The 14,129-nt window shown below is 36.4% G+C and overlaps 1 protein-coding gene across 1 annotated transcript in view; it reads right to left on the reverse strand.

Moving 5' to 3' along the window:
• CDH12 (cadherin 12) overlaps positions 1-14,129 on the reverse strand; it is a 1,005,439-nt gene that overhangs the window by 392,207 nt on the left and 599,103 nt on the right. The window contains exon 3 of the mRNA XM_007188231.2: positions 2,566-2,712. The gene's annotated coding sequence lies outside the window, so the exon portion shown is untranslated. The remainder of the gene's footprint in view (positions 1-2,565; positions 2,713-14,129) is intronic.

Here is a 14,129-nt window from a genome sequence, read left to right on the forward strand (position 1 = left end):
AAAGTATAGTGTAAAGATTACGAGCTTTAAATACTGTCTGACCTGAACTTGAATCATAGGTCCCCAGCCTGCTCTCCCAGCCTGCATCTCTTCATCTGGAAAATTGGGGCAAATTATCTCCAATGCCATCATTTTGACCTGATAATTATATAATCATACATACAAAATTTATACCCCAGCTGTCTGGCATTTAGGAGTCATGGTAAACACTGCCTCACCCCGTTGACTTTTATTGAAAATACCACCTACCTAGGAGCAGGTTATAACTCTTAAGAAAAGTTTTATAAAGCTTTAACAGATTTTTGTTTTGATTTAAATTTTGAAACTGCCTATTCTAAGTGAGGTTATCCTACAAGATGTTTTCTGATGTCACAGAAGGAATAAATTACCATCAAATAAATGAAAAACGGGATTCAGTTTAGAACCTAGAGGTAAGCTGGAACCTGGGGATAATATATGAAAAAAAGTCTGACTGAGGCAGCTACCTACATAAACAGCTCCCAATTCTCAAGTGGAACCAAGATTTTCTTCATTCTCTTTTCAGCCTGTGTAATGCAAATTAAGACAACTACACTGATAAAATCCCTTTAAAAACTTTAAGTATATCTTTTAAAATAAAAACTACAACTACCTTCATTTTTTAAAATAAATATCCCATTACACACTAAGCACATCCTTCAAGGGTCATAGACATCAACTAAGTACATCTAATAAAAGTTCATTGGGTAGGGTATCACCATGGATTTTGAACTTGGCACAAGGAATAGTTTATAATACAGAGATGTTATCAGCAATGTACAAGTTTGTTACTAACAAATGTGACCCGGTTTGGTTAATGTTGCCTCTTCCTGTTTATCCATGTTGCTTAAAATGTAAGAAAAGAAGATGCCAAAGACTCAATGACAGTAACTAGTCAAACACTTCTCTGAGGTATCTTGAATCAGTTGAAAAACCACCTCGCTGGAGAAAAGAGATAGAAGTCTCAGTGCAACAGAGGGAAATAAACGTCTTTAGGCTTTGGCTAAAACACACAGACAAACAGCTCGTACACATCCGTGCCTATGGGTATCCTAAAAATATTTTATTCCTGTGGGGGAAGCAATAGCATCAGCCTAGAAAGCTCTCTAGAGAATTTTGGAAGGCTAGCCAATTAATATAAACAATGTTCTGACATCTTTATAAAATGACCCATCTCAGGATACCCATAGGAGGAGGGCAGAATCAACATTTCATGAAATATGAGTGCTCATTTTAAAAAGCACAGTTAAGATACCATTATAAATCTTTACACAAAAGCAGCAACATTTTACTTTGTGCGTTAGCATAACAGATGTTATTGAAATTCAATCTGTGTAAGTATTATCTCATGACAGTATACATTTGTATTTTAAATAGCGTTTGTCTCATTGTTAGAAAATCATTTTGAAGTATAAGTACTACATCATAAGAAGATAAGTGGTTGCTATTATTCACTCACGTGGTTAGAGCGCTAAGCAATCAATTGGTCATACATAATTATATGGATAAAATCATTTTATTTTTTGATTGTATAGAAATTTACCATGATGTGAGAGAAAACCATCAGACTATATTTACACTTGCAAAGTAAAATAGAAAAGAGAAAGTTTGGATAATTAAATCTAACTTTGGAAGAGTTGCTTCCATTCCCTTTAGACATTTTTAACAAACTTATGAGGAAAAAGGGTTTAGAAGAAATAATGTGGACTAGTTTGTCTAAATTACATAGATAATTGCCCTAAGCCATGTAAAATACAAGTTTAACCTCAGTTCACTCTTGTTTGATGACAAAGTACAACTTCAAACATAAAAGCCAAGATGTCAGTAAACATTTAATTTGAATCCATTATTGAAGAATTCTCCCTTCAAAAGTAAGTATTTTAGAAAGAACGCAATTTTCTTTACTTTTCTTTTTATTAAATTATCTCATTAAAAATTCACCTCTCATATAAAAACTATAAATCATATCAGTGGTATGATAATTCTTTTTGGTTCATTTTTCTTAACAGCTACATCAGGACCTTTATTAAAATTTTAATTGCTAAATGGTCACTATTAAAATATTCAGGGATTTAGTCCTAAATCCTTCAACCCACAGGGAGCTCAGGAACGTTGTTAAAGTAAAAAGCTGCACAAAATCTCAACCCTCATTTGCAAATGTTCTTTCCATCTGATTTAACTTTGAAGCTTTTAGACTGAGAGCTTTTGCCATATGACATCAACAAAACACTTCAATCAAAATCAAGTTACCTTAGCGCCGCACAGTTCTCTAGATTATTTAAAAAGGTAAAATGAGAAATTCACTCTCTTTTCATATTTCCTTTCATTTTCTCTTGATGCAAGGCAGAATACTTAGGTTTCAAAAGAAATTGCTCTGTAATATCATCCCCAAACACCGGGTTTCATTCTAGGACAATTGCTTGTAAACTAAGGCTTCTCCTGACAGAAACAGTCACTTGCTGCAGTGCAGAATGTCAGTATAGTCCGTTAGAACTTTCAATGCAGAAATTCAGCGCGACGCAGTCACTCAGGTGAAGCGGCACTTACCTTAATTGAAATATTCACTGCGAAGGAGGTGAGAAATCAGTCGAATCAACCGTGAACGGGGTGGGGAGAGCGAAGTTTTCAGTCAACACCCTCCAAGTAGCTGCATGCTCGGCTGCTTTTTCCTGTTTACGCTGAGCCCCTCACTGTCTAAGAGAACAAAAAAGAGAAGCTGAAATCCTCCGAGGTTCCAGTGAGTAAATGAGGACTAAGCGATATTTCTTAACGGGAGCTCCTCGGTGAGCGTGCCGCGTTTGGTGGTTTCCTAACTGCTGTGATAGGCTGCTGTCAGGTCCCCGGAGCCGGGCGATAATCACTGACCTGATTAGCAGGAGACACTGTGCGCAGGCAACACACGCAGAGGGTTAGTGGGTCTCCTGGGAACTGGAAAAGGCACCGGGGCTGCTTGGGACTCTTGTCTTTTTCAGCCTAATGGATGAACTACAACTCTGACTGTAATTTGCAAGGAGATTAGCTATAGTGTTCAGGGGCGGAAGGACTTAAATAAACGTGCTTTCTCCTGCAGTTCTGCCAGGTGCCTTCGTGTTAGATAGCATGTACAGTGAAACAATTAATCGACCGATAGAGCTGATTTGTAAGACAAGACGAAAGCTGAAAAATGTTCAAAGCAATGTGATAAAAGATATAGCTGGGCTTGCCTTTGCCCCAAGCCTGGTACATACGTCAACCTTTGCCTAAGTAAAATGTTTTTAAAGGTTGATCACAGCCCTCCAGAGTGCAACTCTGATTTATGAAAGAAAGGAAGTATTCATACTAAATAAGCATGTTTGGCAGGTTCTTAACAGACGCAGGCATTCAACCCAAGACATGGAAAATACAGCGTTTCTTATGTAGTTTCTCAAATAGCATTTTAAATTAGCATCACACTTGCGAAAAAATGTTTGCATTATACTATTAACCTGAGTAGCACAGGAAAATACATCATTACACCTAACTAAATCATCTCTTCTACTATTGTTGAAGTACTAATTTTCTAAAACAAAAATAAGCAAGGGCATGAGAGGATACAAAATGTCAAACAACATATTAAATGTAGGCATGCGCCGTTCACAACCTGCTGATACCCCTCCACTGACCCCCTGAGCAGATCTTCAACACCTCCCACCTCAAAAGTTACCACTTCCTCCCAGAGATCTAATTCTCTCAAAAGGGTCACCTAATTAAATGCCAAAGCCTCAAATGGTTAAGTTTTGACAATTCTCACTTCTATAGGAGAAAGTTATTAACATAAGAAGAACAGATGAAAAAAGTCCTTTGCATGTCTCGAGGGTGAGAAAAATCTCATTGCCAGGGAAAAAACTGACAAATGTCCTGTCACAGTGATACTGTGTGATGTGTTCAGCATTTCTGTTTTTCCAAGTAGGTCTCACTTGGGACATATGGCATTCCCTTGATGTGTGTGTGTGTGTGTGTGTGTGTGTGTGTGTGTGAGAGAGAGAGAGAGAGAGAGAGAGAGAGAGAGAGAGAGACGGCTCTTGAGAGAGAGAGAGGCTATATTTGCAATATTTACATGTATTTTTGAAAAATCCCTAATTTCAGTAAAGGGATGCACAAATCATACATAATGGAGAATATGTTTGCCTTCTATATTACCAAGTAAATTTTAAAAAAAAAGTATTTTGTTAAAATACAAGCTCTTTGATGGTAAGACTTCTCAGACAAACTAAAACTTCAGTGCAACTATATAGGGCAGACACTTGAATTTAAAACAGAGATGCACCAGGGAGAAGCCCCAGGAGAGCTGATCCTGCGTCCCATTCAGAGGAGGTCTCTTGCTCCCTCAGCTGGTGGAGGGTGAGGAAATCCAGTCAATAAGATTCAGGAGAGGGAGAATAACTTCTGCCACTGTTAAGCAGGAAACCCGTTATTCAATTATTGACTGGCATTAGAGTGTTCTACTACAGATAGAAAAGAGTTGCTTGTATCCAAGTTGATGCACATAAATAAATTGAAAATAAACAGTAAACAGGAAATATAACTGCTAATTTCTTCTGCAAGGATCCTGGCTAGCTGTTAGCCCAGCACTTGTGAATGAAAATGTGATGGATTCCAGTGTTCTGATGTTCTGATGTTTAGCTGGTCTTCCAGTTAAAACACTCTGGTCTTGTATTTGTCTAAGCTTCGTTCTGAGCACCTTAAGTAGTGACTTACTTTTAAAACTTTTTAAAACCTTAAGATAGTGCTTATTTTCTTAAACCCCATCCATTAGCAATGATGGTCACCAACTAAAATGGGTACATTCTAAGTTAAGCTAATTTTGCGCCATAGTAGTTAGTTTCTACCTGGAAAGTCCTGACTACATCAGATTGCACTGATGACGCTTCCAAAATAACGAGTCTTGTTGTTCTCATAGGATCCAACGGTCTTTAAATATTTTCTACAGAGGGTATGAGTAATTCTGCAGTAGTTTTCTAAACCTATGTTGAACAAATAGCTGATTTTATGTGGCAGTACACTCATGAATAACAAAGCAGAAGAATAATACTATTTTGTAGGGAGCGTAGAGAGGAACCAGCAGTGATAATTATAGGTATTTTATATTAAGTGCTTGCTATGTGCCAGATGCTTTGAATATACTTCAGCTGTAGCCATTGTCCATGAAATCCTCAGAACAATCATATTAAGCATGCATTATTATCTTTTAAAAATTTTTATCAATTAAACTAAGGCTCTGAGAAGTTAAGTAAATTTATCACAGCCACAGAGCCAGTACAGAGCAAATACAGAATTAAAACTCAGGTCACATTAACTGTAAAATCTTGAAGCTTAGAAATTTCCAAACCGACAAAAATACTTGCTTCCAAAAGTATAGGAAAGTTGTATTGCTTTTATGATTTGCAAAACATTTTCATCCTTAAAAATGTGTTTTGTGACTGATAAAATATTACATTGTAACAGCTTAGTCACAATAAACAGTTATCTATATTTGAGCAGAAAATGAAATTCAACAAAAATAAACGTTAGCCTAAAAATAAACTAAATCTAGAACTTCCAAATGATGTAATTTCATTAGCTCAGGTTGGTCAATTTCAAATTTTTTTCTCTCTTTTGCAATTCATTTACCCTTTTTCGTAAAACAGTAATTATTGGTTTTGTTTTGTTTTTTTTAAACAGGAAAATGACCTTACTCTAGTATATGGCTATCTCAAGAACATTTAGGCCAAAATTAAGATGATTTCTGATATATCAGTTCTCCAAGAGAAGTACTGTAATGTAATATCAAAGCTTAAAATAACTATGGAGTTGACAAATTCATTTCTAGTTTGTTCAAGCTTTATCTAGAAGTTTCTTAAGCCTCACATGAATCTCACTATTTCATATGGTCTGTTGAAATTCTCAGACACATTCACAATCTTACAGAAAAACGTTGTGACCATGCTTTTTCAAGGTTTCTAATAAAAATTCTATCTAAAAAGAAATGATAAGAACTCAAATTAATTCAGCCCTTAAACTGCCAAGAAATTTCCACCTAGTGTCTTATTTGATTCTTACAGGAATCTTGTGATATGCATTACGATAAGTATTTTACTCATATTTTAATGATGGGAACTTTGGAATAAAAAGAAAGTGATTGTCCCTTTGGTCTTTGATGCTCAGTGGAAAACCTGAGGTCTTCCTTTCCAGACAAGGCTATTGCTCTCCACCATGTCTAACAAATATGTTTGTTGGAGTCATGTTGTAGTCAAAAAAGAATTCAATGGATATCTAAGTGGAAGCAGCTCTTTATTTATTTGAGTTTGTTCTAAAGAGTCAGAACTGTGACGTAATGAAGGAAAAAGCACTCTTGAGTGGTAGGAAGCTTGTAATTTATACTTAAAGGAATCTTTCCACTTGGATTCTCATAGACTTTTCTTGATGTTAACTATAATTATATTAAGACAATTGTTCAGATATTGATCTTATGATTCTTATATGAATCTCCTCCTGCTTCTCTTTCAACATCAGATTCACATATTACCTCTCTGTTTTTTTGTGGTGATTTGATCAGGAGAGAGGAAATCTCAGAATGTTGGTGTTAATTGTTTTCTTTTTTAAATTGAAGTATAGTTGGTGTGCAATATCATATGTTACATTTGTGCAATATAATGATTCACAATTTTTAAAGGTTATGCTCCATTTATAGTTCTTATAAAATATAGCCTATATTCTCTGTGTTGGGCAATATATCCTTGTAGCTTATTTTATTTTATTTTTTATTTATTTATTTTTTAATTTAATTTTATTTATTTTTTTATACAGCAGGTTCTTATTAGTCATCCATTTTATACACATCAGTGTATACATGTCAGTCCCAATCTCCCAATACATCCCAGCAAGCCCACCCCCCCGCCGCTTTTCCCCCCTTGGTGTCCATACCTTTCTTCTCTACTTCTGTGTCTCAATTTCTGCCCTGCAAACCAGTTTATCTGTACCATTTTTCTAGGTTCCACATATATGCGTTAATATACGATATTTGTTTTTCTCTTTCTGACTTACTTCACTCTGTATGAGTCTCTAGATCCATCCACATCTCAACAAATAACCCAATTTCGATCCTTTTTATGGCTGAGTAATAGTCCATTGTATATATGTACCACATCTTCTTTATCCATTCATCTGTTGATGGACATTTAGGTTGCTTCCGTGACCTGGCTATTGTAAATAGTGCTGCAATGAACATAGGGGTGCATGTGTCTTTTTCAATTATGGTTTTCTCAAGGTATATGCCCATTAGTGGGATTGCTGGATCATATGGTAGTTTTATTTTCAGTTTTTTAAGGAACCTCCATACTGTTCTCCATAGAGGCTGTATCAATTTACATTCCCACCAACAATGCAAAAGGGTTCCCTTTTCTCCACACCCTCTCCAGCATTTGTTGTTTGTAGATTTTCTGATGATGCCCATTCTAACTGGTGTGAGGTGATAGCTCACTGTAGTTTTGATTTGCATTTCTCTAATAATTAGTGATGTTGAGCAGCTTTTCATGTGCTTCTTGGCCATCTGTATGTCTTCTTTGGAGAAATGTCTATTTAGTTCTTCTGCTCATTTTTGGAATGGGTTGTTTGTTTTTTTAATATTGAGCTGCATGAGCTGTTTATATATTTTGGAGATTAATCCTTTGTCCATTGATTCGTTTGCAAATATTTTCTCCCATTCTGAGGGCTGTCTTTTCGCCTTTTTTATGGTTTCCTTTGCTGTGCAAAACTTTGAAGTTTCGTGAGGTCCCATTTGTTTATTTTTGTTTTTATTTCCATTACTCTAGGAGGTGGATCAAAAAAGATCTTGCTGTGATTTATGTCAAACAGTGTTCTTCCTATGTTTTCCTCTAAGAGTTTTATAGTGTCTGGTCTTACATTTAGGTCTCGAATCCATTTTGAATTTATTTTTGTGTATGGTGTTAGGGAGTGTTCTAATTTCATTCCTTTACATGTAGCTGTCCAGTTTTCCCAGCACCACTTATTGAAGAGACTGTCTTTTCTCCATTGTATATCCTTGCCTCCTTTGTCATAGATTACTTGACCATAGGTGCGTGGGTTTATCTCTGGGCTTTCTATCTTGTTCCATTGATCTATGTTTCTGTTTTTGTGCCAGTATCATATTTTCTTGATTACTGTAGCTTTGTAGTATAGTCTGAAGTCAGGGAGTCTGATTCCTCCAGCTCCGTTTTTTTCCCTCAACACTGCTTTGGCTATTCGGGGTCTTTGGTGTCTCCATACAAATTTTAAGTTTTTTGTCCTAGTTCTGTAAAAAATGTCATTGGTAATTTGATAGGGATTGCATTGAATCTGTAGATTGCTTTGGGTAGTATAGTCATTTTCATAATACTGATTCTTCCAATCCAAGAACATGGTATATCTCTCCATCTGTTGGTACCATCTTTAATTTCTTTCATCAGTGTCTTATAGTTTTCTGCATACAGGTCTTTTGTCTCCCTAGGTAGGTTTATTCCTAGGTATTTTATTCTTTTTGTTGCAATGGTAAATGGGAGTGTTTCCTTAATTTCTCTTTCAGATTTTTCCTCATTAGTGTATAGGAATGCAAGAGATTTCTGTGCATTAATTTTGTATCCTGCTACTTTACCAAATTCATTTATTAGCTCTAGTAGTTTTCTGGTGGCATCTTTAGGACTCTCTGTGTATAGTATCATGTCATCTGCAAACAGTGACAGCTTTACTTCTTCTTTTCCAATTTGTATTCCTTTTATTTCTTTTTCTTCTCTGACTGTCATGGCTAGGACTTCCAAAACTATGTTGAATAATAGTGGTGAGAGTGGATATCCTTGTCTTCTTCCTGACCTTAGAGGAAATGCTTTCAGTTTTTCACCATTGAGAATGATGTTTGCTGTGGGTTTGTCATATATTGCCTTTATTATATTGAGGTAGGTTCCCTCTATGCCCACCTTCTGGAGAGTTTTTATCATAAATGGGTGTTGAATTTTGTCAAAAGATTTTTCTGCATCTATTGTGATGATCATATGGTTTTTATTCTTCAGTTTGTTAATATGGTGTATCACATTGATTGATTTGCGTATATTGAAGAATCCTTGCATCCCTGGGATAAATCCCACTTGATCATGGTGTATGATTCTTTTAATGTGTTGTTGGATTCTGTTTGATAGTATTTTGTTGAGGATTTTTGCATCTGTGTTCATCAGTGATATTGGTCTGTAATTTTCTTTTCTTGTAGTATCTTTGTCTATTTTTGGTATCAGGGTGATGGTGGCCTCATAGAATGAGTTTGGGAGTGTTCCTTCCTCTGCAATTTTTTGGAAGAGTTTGAGAAGGATGGGTGTTAGCTCTTCTCTAAATGTTTGATAGAATTCACCTGTGAAGCCATCAGGTCCTGGACTTTTGTTTGTTGGAAGATTTTTAATCACAGTTTCAATTTCATTACTTGTGATTGGTCTGTTCATATTTTCTGTTTCTTCCTGGCTCAGTCTTGGAGGTTATACCTTTCTAAGAATTTGTCCATTTCTTCCAGGTTGTCCATTTTATTGGCATAGAGTTGCTTGTAGTAGTCTCTTAGGATGCTTTGTATTTCTGCGGTGTCTGTTGTAACTTCTCCTTTTTCATTTCTGATTTCATTGCTTTGAGTCCTCTCCCTCTTTTTCTTGATGAGTCTGGCTAATGGTTTATCAATTTTGTTTACCTTCTCAAAGAACCAGCTTTTAGTTTTATTGATCTTTGCTCTTGTTTTCTTTGTTTCTATTTCATTTATTTCTGCTATAATTTTTATGATTTCTTTCCTTCTGCTAACTTTGGGTTTTGTTTGTTCTTCTTTCTCTAGTTCCTTCAGGTGTAAGGTTAGATTGTTTATTTGAGATTTTTCTTGTTTCTTGAGGTAGGCTTGTATAGCTATAAATTTCCCTGTTAGAACTGCTTTTGCTGCATCCTATAGGTTTTGGATCGTCGTGTTTTCATTGTCATTTGTCTCTAGGTATTTTTTGATTTCCTCTTTGATTTCTTCAGTGATCTCTTGGTTACTAAGTAACATATTGTTTAGCCTCCATGTGTTTGTGTTTTTTACGTTTCTTTCCCTGTAATTCATTTCTAATCTCATAGCGTTGTGGTCAGAAAAGATGCTTGATATGATTTCAGTTTTCTTAAATGTACTGAGGCTTGATTTGTGACCCAAGATGTGATTTATCCTGGAGAATGTTCCGTGCACACTTGAGAAGAAAGTGTAATCTGCTCTTTTTGGATGGAATGTCCTATAAATATCAATTAAATCTATCTGGTCTATTGTGTCATTTAAAGCTTCTGTTTCCTTATTTATTTTCATTTTGGATGATCTGTCCATTGGTGTAAGTGAGGTGTTAAAGTCCCCCACTATTATTGTGTTGCTGTCGATTTCCTCTTTTATAGCTGTTAGCAGTTGCCTTATGTATTGAGGTGCTCCTATGTTGGGTGCATATATATTATAATTGTTATATCTTCTTCTTGGATTGATCCCTTGATCATTATGTAGTGTCCTTCCTTGTCTGTTGGAACATTCTTTATTTTAAAGTCTATTTTATCTGATATGAGTATTGCTACTCCAGCTTTCTTTTGATTTCCATTTGCATGGAATATCTTTTTCCATCCTCTCACTTTCAGTCTGTATGTGTCCCTAGGTCTGAAATTGGTCTCTTGTAGACAGCATATATATGGGTCTTGTTTTTGTATCCATTCAGCAAGCCTGTGTCTTTTGGTTGGAGCATTTAATCCATTCACGTTTAAGGTAATTATCGATATGTACGTTCCTATGATCATTTTCTTAATTGTTCTGGGTTTGTTTTCGTAGGCCCTTTTCTTCTCTTGTGTTTCCCACTTAGAGAAGTTCCTTTAGCATTTGTTGTAGAGCTGGTTTGGTGGTGCTGAATTCTCTTAGCTTTTGCTTGTCTGTAAAGCTTTTGATTTCTCCATCGAATCTGAATGAGATCCTTGCCAGCTAGAGTAATCTTGGTTGTAGGTTCTTCCCTTTCATCACTTTAAGTATATCATGCCACTCCCTTCTGGCTTGCAGAGTTTCTGCTGAGAAATCAGCTGTATAACCTTATGGGAGTTCCCTTGTATGTTATTTGTCATTTTTCCCTTGCTGCTTTCAGTAATTTTTCTTTGTCTTTAATTTTTGCCAATTTGATTACTATGTGTCTCGGCATGTTTCTCCTTGGGTTTATCCTGAATGGGTCTCTGCACTTCCTGGATTTGGGTGGCTATTTCCTTTCCCATGTTAGGGAAGTTTTCAACTATAATGTTTTCAAATATTTTCTCGGGTCCTTTCTCTCTCTCTTTGCCTTCTGGGACCCCTATAATTTGAATATTGTTGCGTTTAATGTTGTCCCAGAGGTCTCTTAGACTGTCTTCATTTCTTTTCATTCTTTTTTCTTTATTTAGTTCCACAGCTGTGAATTCCACCATTCTGTCTTCCAGGTCAATTATCCGTTCTTCTGCCTCAGTTATTCTGCTATTGATTCCTTCTAGTGTAGTTTTCATTTCAGTTATTGTATTGTTCATGTCTGTTTGTTTGTTCTTTAATTCTTCTAGGTCTTTGTTAAACATTTCTTGCATCTTCTCGATCTTTGCCTCCATTCTTTTTCCGAGGTCCTGGATCATCTTCACTATCATTATTCTGAATTCTTTTTCTGGAAGGTTGCCTATTTCCACTTCATTTAGTTGTTTTCCTGGGGTTTTATCTTGTTCCTTCATCTGGTACATAGCCCTCTGCCTTTTCATCTTGTCTATCTTTCTGTGAATGTGGTTTTTGTTCCACAGGCTGCAGGATTGTAGTTTTTCTTGCTTCTGCTGTCTGCCCTCTGGTGGATGTGGCTATCTAAGAGGCTTGTGCAAGTTTCCTGATGGGAGGGACTGGTGGTGGGTAGAGCTGACTGCTGCTCTGGTGGGCAGAGCTCAGTAAAACTTTAATCCGCTTGACTGCTCATGGGTTGGGCTGGGTTCCCTCCCTGTTGGTTGTTTGGCCCAAGGCAACCAAACACTGGAGCCTACCTGGGCTCTTTGGTGGGGCTAATGGCGGACTCTGGGAGGGCTCACACCAAGGAGTACTTCCCAGAACTTCTGCTGCCAGTGTCCTTGTCCCCACGGTGAGCCACAGCCACCCCCATCTCTGCAGGAGACCCTCCAACACTAGTAGGTAGGTCTGGTTCAGTCTCCCCTGGGGTCACTGCTCCTTCCCCTGGGGTCACTGCTCCTTCCCCTGGGTCCCGATGCGCACACTACTTTGTGTGTGCCCTCCAAGAGAGGAGTCTCTTTTTCCCCTAGTCCTGTCGAAGTCCTGCCATCAAATTCCACTAGCCTTCAAAGTCTGATTCTCTAGGAATTCCTCCTCCCGTTGCTGGACCCCCAGGTTGAGAAGCCTGATGTGGGGCTTAGAACTTTCACTCCAGTGGGTGGACTTCTGTGGTATAAGTGTTCTCCAGTCTGTGAGTCACCCACCCAGCAGTTATGGGATTTGATTTTACTGTGATTGCGCCCCTCCTACCATCTCATCACGGATTCTCCTTTGTCTTTGGATGTGGGTATCTTTTTTGGTGAGTTCCAGTGTCTTCCTGTCGATGATTGCCCAGCAGTTAGTTGTGATTCTGGTGTTCTCGCAAGAGGGAGTGAGAGCACATCCTTCTACTCCGCCATCTTGGTTCAGGGCCCCTTGTAGCTTATTTTATATGTAATAGTTTGTACCTCTTAATCCCCTACCCCTATATTGCCCCTCCTCCCATCCCCACTGGTAAGCACTAGTTTGTTCTCTATATCTCTGATTCTGCTCTTTTTCATTAAATTCACTAGTTTGTCGTATTTTTTTAGATTCCACATATGTGATATCATACACTATTTGTCTTTCTCTGTCTGACTTATTTCACTTAGCATAATTTCCTCCAAGTCCATCTGTATTCTTGCACATGGCAGAAAGCTCATAATTTTTATGGGTAGTATTCCATTGTGTATATGTACCTTATCTTCTGTATCCATTCATCAGTGTTATTTTAAATATAAAAAACAAAACAAGCAGGCTAACAAAGTAATAAGAAATTGATCTTTTAGCAGCAGCACTGAGCTAATACTAACGCAGGAATGTTTGCTGAATGCTAATAGGGTCTCATATATTATACATATTTCTGCCTTTGTGTAAGTCATGAAGACTAACAGGCTGAATTTACCAGTCTTTAAAGTAAACTTTTCACATTTTTGAGGCCAGCTCTCTTTTTTCACTCATATATACTCATGAATTTGAGATACGATATACTTCTGGAAATAAAGAAAGCTAGATTGGATATCAGAAAGCTTGGACTATAGTCAAAATTCTGGTACTAACTAGCTTTATAACTTTGAGCCATTTAAAAAGCTTCCAGTTAATAATTTCATTGAAAAATGTGAAGAAATTTGGTTATATTATCTCTAATATTTCAGTCTGCTATAAAATTATGTTTTCTATTATTTGACTAAAAGTTTGTGATATTCTTTCTACTTAATTCAGAAATAATCAGGCAGTCAAGAAGAAAAGATTGTATAAAGTTTTCTCCCCTTTCTCATCCTGTCACACCCCTAAGTTTTATTCTATAAATGACATTATGGAAAAAAGTATTTTGTTTTCATAGTTTGAGTATTTTAAGAATCAGTCAGGAGTCATCGACTTGATATTGTACATGATAGGTGAAAACATTTGCTAAGGTCAAGAATATTCTTTAATTTTTTTAAAGTAACTATAATGCATTCCTTTTAAAGGACACAGCTGTTATATTACATCTAAAATGGATCCTTAGCCTTTTTCTTTATTGTTCTGGCCAGTTAAAATTGAAAGTTGGTTTAATTAAAATGACTGAGAATTAACTTAAGCTAGGGAGCATAATTTTAAAATGGACATATAATATTAATATATTTTGTATTTTAAAAATCACATTTCCACTTTAGGATACAGTTAGTTATTTTAAAATAACAGAAAAGCACATGCATAATTAAAAGAAAAGAAATGGCTTTCAGTAGACATAATTGCTTGGTATTTTACCCCTTTCCTGTTAGTTCATATTTAGTTTCTTTTAGATATGATTATTAAGTGCAAAAAAATGAAATAAATA

Source organism: Balaenoptera acutorostrata, chromosome 2 (genome assembly GCF_949987535.1).
Source record: "Balaenoptera acutorostrata chromosome 2, mBalAcu1.1, whole genome shotgun sequence".
In the NCBI taxonomy this organism is placed as follows: Eukaryota; Metazoa; Chordata; class Mammalia; order Artiodactyla; family Balaenopteridae; genus Balaenoptera; species Balaenoptera acutorostrata.